General features: G+C 32.2%; 1 long non-coding RNA gene across 1 annotated transcript; it reads left to right on the top strand.

The window, feature by feature from the left end:
- The first annotated feature begins 5871 nt into the window (after positions 1 to 5871).
- Positions 5872 to 6763, top strand: LOC107894759 (uncharacterized). The gene is made up of 2 exons (XR_001683251.2): positions 5872 to 6265; positions 6380 to 6763. It is a non-coding gene; the product is annotated as an uncharacterized lncRNA (long non-coding RNA).
- Positions 6764 to 7558: the final 795 nt, after the last annotated feature.

Raw genomic sequence — 7558 nt, 5'->3', positions numbered from 1 at the left:
TTGGAAGAAGATTCAGATCTTTGTGATACCATTGGTGCTGCCTTACAAATCTTCGGACAATCCTTAACAAAATGATCAGTGGATCCACATTGGAAACAACCCCCAGTTAACTTTCTACATTTTTCTCTATGTCTGTTTCCACAATACTCACATTCTGGAATTTCAGTGTTCTGAACTGGGCTTGTGATACTACCAGTAGATACAGTGGTTTGTCTCTTTCGACTTCTGTCTCCTCTTTCTAATCTTGTACTGAATCTTCCACTGCCCTGAGATTCCCTTAATCGTTTGAATTGTGGACTTGAACTAGTAATTCCGTTTCCCAGATGAATGAGCAGTTTCAAACTTCCTGCTCTTTCCCAGTACTTGCTCAATCATTTTAGCTCTTTCTACTAAATTTGCAAGCTCTGTAATCCGTAGAGGAATCAATTGCAATTGAAATTCATCTCGCAGTTCTCTTAGAAATTGCTTACATCTGTCAGCTTCAATTGGCACAAATTTAGTTGCATATCTACCCAGTCTCAAAAATTCCCGTTCGTAATCCACTACAGACATATCCTTCTGCTTCAACATTGAAAACTCCTACTTTCAATCTTCCATATATGTCTTTCCCAAATACTTTTTCTGAAATTCTCGTTGAAAGAACTCTCAATTTACCTGTTCTTCCGGTATATTCTGAATCACTGATTCCCACCATATATAAGCCTCCTTTTGTAACAAAGAAACAACACATACTAAACTTTTCTGTGGCATGCATTCTAATTGCTTCAAAATTCTCTTGGTAGTCTCTAACCAATTTTCAGCTGTTATTGAATCAGTTCCCTTTGATCCCATAAATTCTGTAGCTCCATACTTTTGCAATTTCTTAATAGGGGCTCTTTGGGTAGCGGGGGTAGAAAATAGTAGAATTAGTAGCAGACATACTTTCTACTGCTCTTTGAAGAGCTTCAGCAATCATTCTAAATATTTTTGTATTATCCCTTCCAGTATTCGGTAGTTGGTTACCTATCGGATTTACATTTGGGGTTGCAGATTCAGATTCATTTACATCATATGATTCATCTCTACTGTACATTTCTTGATCGGTACCCTCGATACTTTCGTCAGACATCTTTTACACATTATAAAATAGAATCAATTTATCAGTATATATAAATCAACATCCAATCCCGACTCAAGTTTAACATAGAAATGGCATGTACCTCTAGACTTAATTTCAAACTCTATTTAGTCTTATTGATTAAACCTGAGTAGCTCTGATACCACTAAATGTAACAAACTTTAACCCCGTCCCTTTACTAGAACAGGGTTATAAAGCATTACCGATCATTACAATACATTTTCACATAAAACAAGAATAAATGCAATGCTATACATCTAAACATAGCTTTAATGGGCCTACAGTAGTTATTAAGTATAATTAAATCAAACCAGGGCTCAATCAAAACCATAGAAAATTTTTCGTGCAACTTTAAAATTTCTTCTTTTGAATAGTACCACACGCCTGTGTGGCTAATGTGACACGCCCGTGTGATTTTTATGACATGCCCGTGGAGGCCAAATGTGTGGCTCACATGGCCTGGACACGTCCGTGTCCTCTACCCGTGGAGTATTCTGACTTATAGCTTATAAATTCTCTAATTTCACACGTCCAAGGCACACGCCCATATGCTTAGCCCGTGTGCAAACCTATTTGTAGCATTTTAGGTGCAGGGGATACATGGCTTAGTAATATGCCCGTGTACAAGCCGTGTCTCTCATATGGTCTGGTCACACGCTCGTGTGACAAACCATGTGGACTCAAAATGAACCTTATATTTTAAAATTACCAACCTTGCAAATTGTAGACAACAAGCATTTCAATATTTCTCCATTCAACTAGTTCAAACATGATTAAACACACTTAATACTCATTAAACCATCATATCATAATCTAATACATATATTTAATAATTCCTTAAAATAAACCATTTTAAAAGTTGCATCTAAATGCCATTATATTCAATTTAAAGGATTATACATCATAACATTCTCATTATATCCATTAATTATCTATTAACATTCTTCACTAACATCACTTACAACCTGATATCATTTAAATAACCTAGGTACATGCCATTCTTCAAAGATAGATACATCACCAAGTTTTTGAGTGCGGTAGTTGACTTGGATGCTGAGTCTTTACTTATTTTATACTTAACCTGCGCATGAAAATAAACCGTACGTTGTGTATGTACTCAATGGTATTTCTATAAACTAATACTTAAAACAATAATAAACTATGTATATACATTGTAACTTGAACTTTTTACTTTCATAATCTTAATAGTTTCACTTCTTTCATTCATTTTACATCTCTTCCCTGTAGTTAAGCAATTCATATATATTTTTATTTCATATTATTCGATAACTTAAACATTTGTAAATCAGTCACAGTTAGTTATTCGATATCATATAGTCTTCAGTACTTTCATTTACCCCTATTAACATAACTCGGACATAAACGGATACGCGGATCCAACCCACACACCAGGGATAATATACAATGTTTCATCGGCTGAAACCGGAATACACTGTAGGGTAACAGTAATAGTAACAGTCATAGTCAGGTACGAAGTACCTCTTCGGAACGAATCCGGAACAGTTTCAGTAGTCGACACATATAGTGTCTCATCGACACATAGCCAGAATATCCCTGAACACTTCCAATCCTATGGCATGCCAATTATATCCGACTAGCCTGACACTATTAATAGGGTATTCAAATCTTTTCATTTCAATACAGAAGTAGTAACAGTTTCCATCATATTATTCATTATATATTCTAACTATTAAAAATAACAATTACATTATATTAAATCATTAAGCATAGTTTATAGAAATACAAACCGAAATTCTCGGGTTTATTCGATATCCTCGTTCACTTTCTCCTTTCTCTTTTTCGATGACGTTTCCGGTGCTACGTTGGCTACATAAAATTTAACATTTAAAATTATCAATATATGTTATTTAATAACACACTCTTTTATTTCGATATAACTTTCACTATATTTCCAATTAGGTCCTTCCACCATAACTATTCTTTTTCTTCAAATAAACCTTAAATTTTTCATTATATACCTACTTTAAACAAGTTTCAACTCCTAATATTCAATATAAAACATCAATTCTACAATTTAAACAATTTAATCCCTACTATAACAAAACTTATATCTCTCTTTACAATTTAATCCATCTCCCACTTTTAACTTGAATTTCTATCACTTAATATCATAATTCATCAATTTATTCAACTTAATCAACATATAAAAAAATTCATTAACTTCCTTATTTTTAACATAATTCAAGTAGTATTTCTTCCTAGGATTCCAAAAACATCAAAATTACAAGAAAATAGGCTAAATTGACTTACTAAATAACCTTCAAACTTCAAAACCCTAATTTTTCCTTTTCTTTTTGTTTCCTTTCTATTTCGTTCCACCTTCCCTGTTTTTTTTTTCTATTTTTTTCTTTATTCTTTTATTATTATATTATATCATTATTATTATGTTTTAAATTATAAATATTATTTCTTATTTAATAAGTAAATACATATTTATACATACATTTATACCAATCAAAATAATACAAATGTACTTATACATACCACACACTTGTCACATAAGGCTTATTTGCTAATTTAATCCCTTGACTTTTCTATAGTTTTTAATTAAACTTTCACATTTTATTCAATTTAGTTCTTTCACTAAAGTAACCTTAATTAAGCTAAACTTACTTAACTAAAATCTAATTAGTCTCTCACCTAACTTCGTGAATATTTCTAATAAATATTTACGAATCTAATTTTCAAAATCGAAGACCCGAAAATTTACTTTTCCGATGAACTAAAAATTTGGGTATTACATTAATAATATTTACTGACTCACTTGTTGGAATTGTGGTCACAAAATCACTGTTTCCGACACCACTGAAAACGGGCTATTACGTGACGTGATCCTTATTCTCAACAAAGTTCAATTTTATACATTGTCCAACTAGAATATAACACACATGGATGTCCTCAATGCCTAAATTGATCATTCAACATGTATTCAACATGTTTAAAAATCAATGTCCAAAAACATCAACACTATTTTCAAGTATAACTATTAACCATTTCATCCATTTACACTTCCAATTCTCAAAATTGATCATTTGTATCATTTGAAAAAATAAAGCCTAGGTACATGCCATTTGACCAAAATGAAATGAGTTATACAAACTTAGTTGAGTAAAAAATGGTGGTCTAAATGCAGACTACCATTATCAAGACTTCAAGGAGTACCTAAACCTATGTACGGAGAAAACAAACTGTATGCTGAATAATAGAGTTTAGTGGCACTTTCATGATCCAACATAATATAACATAATATAATAATATCAATATAAAAAAATGCACATAAATGAAATATCTATCAATACACGCTCCATATTGCAACACACTACATAACCATTTCTATATGAATGTGGACCTATATCAAGTGGTAAACCAATTCAACCGTCATGACATTATAAAGGTTCAAATTCAATTACATATATCAAGACCTATCTTATGACCCCTTAACTAACATTACCAATACATAATTCACACATTCACAATCTTAACATTATAAAATTCAATCCAAATTCCATTTTTACATCATTTAACCATTTACAAACCATTCAATTCCCTTTTTTGGAATCTATCAACTCATTTGTATTAATTTTAGTACCATACTCTATTATCAATCTATTTCGTTACATTTTCAAGTTTTCCAATTTCAATTATAATGTTATGCCCGATGCAACCCTAGTAAAACAGACTCGGATACACATGTAAACTACATCACACTAGGTAGCTCATAAGAGCTTAAACTATACAACACCAGGGCACCGAAGTGCAAAACTCGTAGGCATTAAATACATATTCATATGTATATACATGCCTCCACCACACCAGGGTCTCCATAGAGACATATAATATTCGATAATCCACAACAAATGCTGGATCTCGATATAATCTGTAATGATCTTCATACAATCACATATCTTGTACAAGTGCACATATGACCCTATTGGCATGTCAATCGTATCCTAACCTTTTACTAAGTTCACATAGGCAACAATTTTACATATAAGAATTTCCATACCTGCATTTTCGTACCCTGTACATTATTCTAACTTTTAAAAGAACACAAATTCGAATTCTAAACACGGCATTATTTAATGGAACAATCATAAACCATCAACTTAAAGAATAAAAAAGTTAACATGTAACCGAAATATTGTCACTAAAGGTGGTGTTAGAAGATAGATTATAACGTTATCCAAAAAATTAAAATTTAGATTTTTTAAATATATAGAGATATAAACTAATATATTTTTTAAAAAAATTAATTTAATTTAATTTTAATCATTTTTTATCATTTTTTTAACTTTACCCTGTTTAGTAATAATCTAAAAAATTATAGATATTTTAAGGGTTAAATATAAAATTGGTATTCGAATTTGTTCGTTTCTCCTAGATTGATACTTATGATTTTTTTTTGTCTTAGATTGGTACCCGAACTTTTTTTTGTCCACTATGTTGGTGCCTGAGCCTAACACCGTCAGTTTTTTTCTAACGTTGCAGCATTGGCCAATTGCACATTGCCACGTGGCATCTTTTTACATCTTTTTCTTTTTCATTTCCCTTATTTTCTCATTGTTTTTAAACCATTTCTCATCCATTATGCCTTAATTTTATTATTAGCTTTAAAAATTAAATAAATCATATTACTCTTCTAACTAAATCAATTATTAAGCAAAATAAAATACTAAATCCTTTTAACCTATAATCTCCTAGCCGTATCTTTGTTCTAACTACGTTGGTGACTTTTCGACTTACTCTCCCTTCCGAATGATCCTCTCCTTCCCTTTTTCCCTTTGATCAGACTAGATTTCTAAGGATCTCCTCCAAACCCATCGAATTCCTAACTCGAAACCTGGGATTCAACATTTTTTTCCACCATAAGGGGTTTGCCAAAGAAGACATCTTTGTTCTACCGATGCCTTTCGGCTTACTGCTGCCTTCCAAAATGATCTTCTCCTTCCCCTCTTCTCTTTGATCAGACTAGATTTTCAAGGAACTCTCCCAAACCCATCAAATTTCTAACTCGAAACCTAGGATTTAACATCTTCTTCCACCATAAGGGGTTTGTCAAAGAAGACATCTTTCCAACAAAGTCTTCTTCAATCGACAGTGAGTGAGGTATCATTTTTTTTTTCAATTGTTTCAAGTTCATTTGGTGTCTAATATGAGATTATTCTAATTTTGTGTTCTTGATTTTTTTACTCTGACTTGGTTGGATGTGTATGATTCGAGTGAGGAAGCATGTGGCTTGAGAATTAGATAAGGTCGAAGTAATATCGTCACTTTTTCAGGGAAGAATTCCTAAAAAAACTGGAAAAGCAGTTAGAGAGAAGCTTCTTCCTCTCTTATTTCCTCACAAGCAACGATTTTGGGAATCAAATGAAGCCTCTTGCTTGGGTTCTAAGTTTGAGCAGTTAATTGATCAGCTATTGCAGATGGAGATTTAGAGCGTCGGGCCGAACGAACAATCGCCGTCATTGAAAGCAACGGTGAAAGCAATGTCGACGGTGGAAATAAACAAAACCCATATTAATGAAAAATTGTGTTGCGTTGTTTGTAAGGAGAAGTGTTTACTATCGTTGTGATTATGATTACTGACTAAAGCACAATTTAACACCCATTCGAAGAAAACCATGTTCATGAGAAGATTTGGGAGGATATTTTTTTACAAATTAAAAAAAAAAAGAAAACTAATTCAAAGTAAAATGTTGAAACCCAAAACTTGAAATACGAAAAATTAATTTCTTTTTCTTAAAAAGTCAAGAAAAAGACTACTCAAGAATCTGGTGCCGATTCTTCATTGCAATTGGCCCTTAAACTGGGAGATGAAGAGTGAAGAAGAAAGATGAAAAAGACACGGGTAGGAAAAAGAATAAGAAAAGGAAGAGAAGAAAAGAAAAGAAAAAGGAAAGAAAATGAGGGAAATGAAAAAGGAAAGAAAAAGAAAAAGATGTACAAAAGGACACCACATGGCAGTGTGCGATTGGCCAATGTTATCACATCAGCAAAAAAAATAAAGATGTTAGATTTAGGTACCAATATAGTGGACGAAAAAAAAGTTTGAGTACCAATCTGGGACAAAAAAATCATATGTACTAATCTGGGAGAAGTGGACAAGTTCGAGTACCAATTTTATATTTAACCCAATATTTTAATTATGAATTTATATTTGATAGTAAAAAGACAATGTTTTTTTAGGTTATGAAAAAGACAATAATTTAACCATGAGAAGAATTTGTTTTAACCCGCTTTCACTATATAGAAAAAACCCAGTAGATATTATCAAGTCATGGGTCGAGGCGGGTCAAATTCTGGTTGAGCTGATGCAAAATTTTAGGCCATGTCTGGTTCGGCTCAAAAAATAAGTCTAAAATTTTTCCCAAGCCCGTCTCAGATAAAAGATGTTAAACT

The sequence above is a fragment of the Gossypium hirsutum genome, chromosome A13, assembly GCF_007990345.1.
Source record: "Gossypium hirsutum isolate 1008001.06 chromosome A13, Gossypium_hirsutum_v2.1, whole genome shotgun sequence".
Taxonomy (NCBI): domain Eukaryota; kingdom Viridiplantae; phylum Streptophyta; class Magnoliopsida; order Malvales; family Malvaceae; genus Gossypium; species Gossypium hirsutum.
The sequence above is the reverse complement of the archived record's forward strand: the minus strand, read 5'-3'. Positions and strand labels throughout refer to the sequence as shown.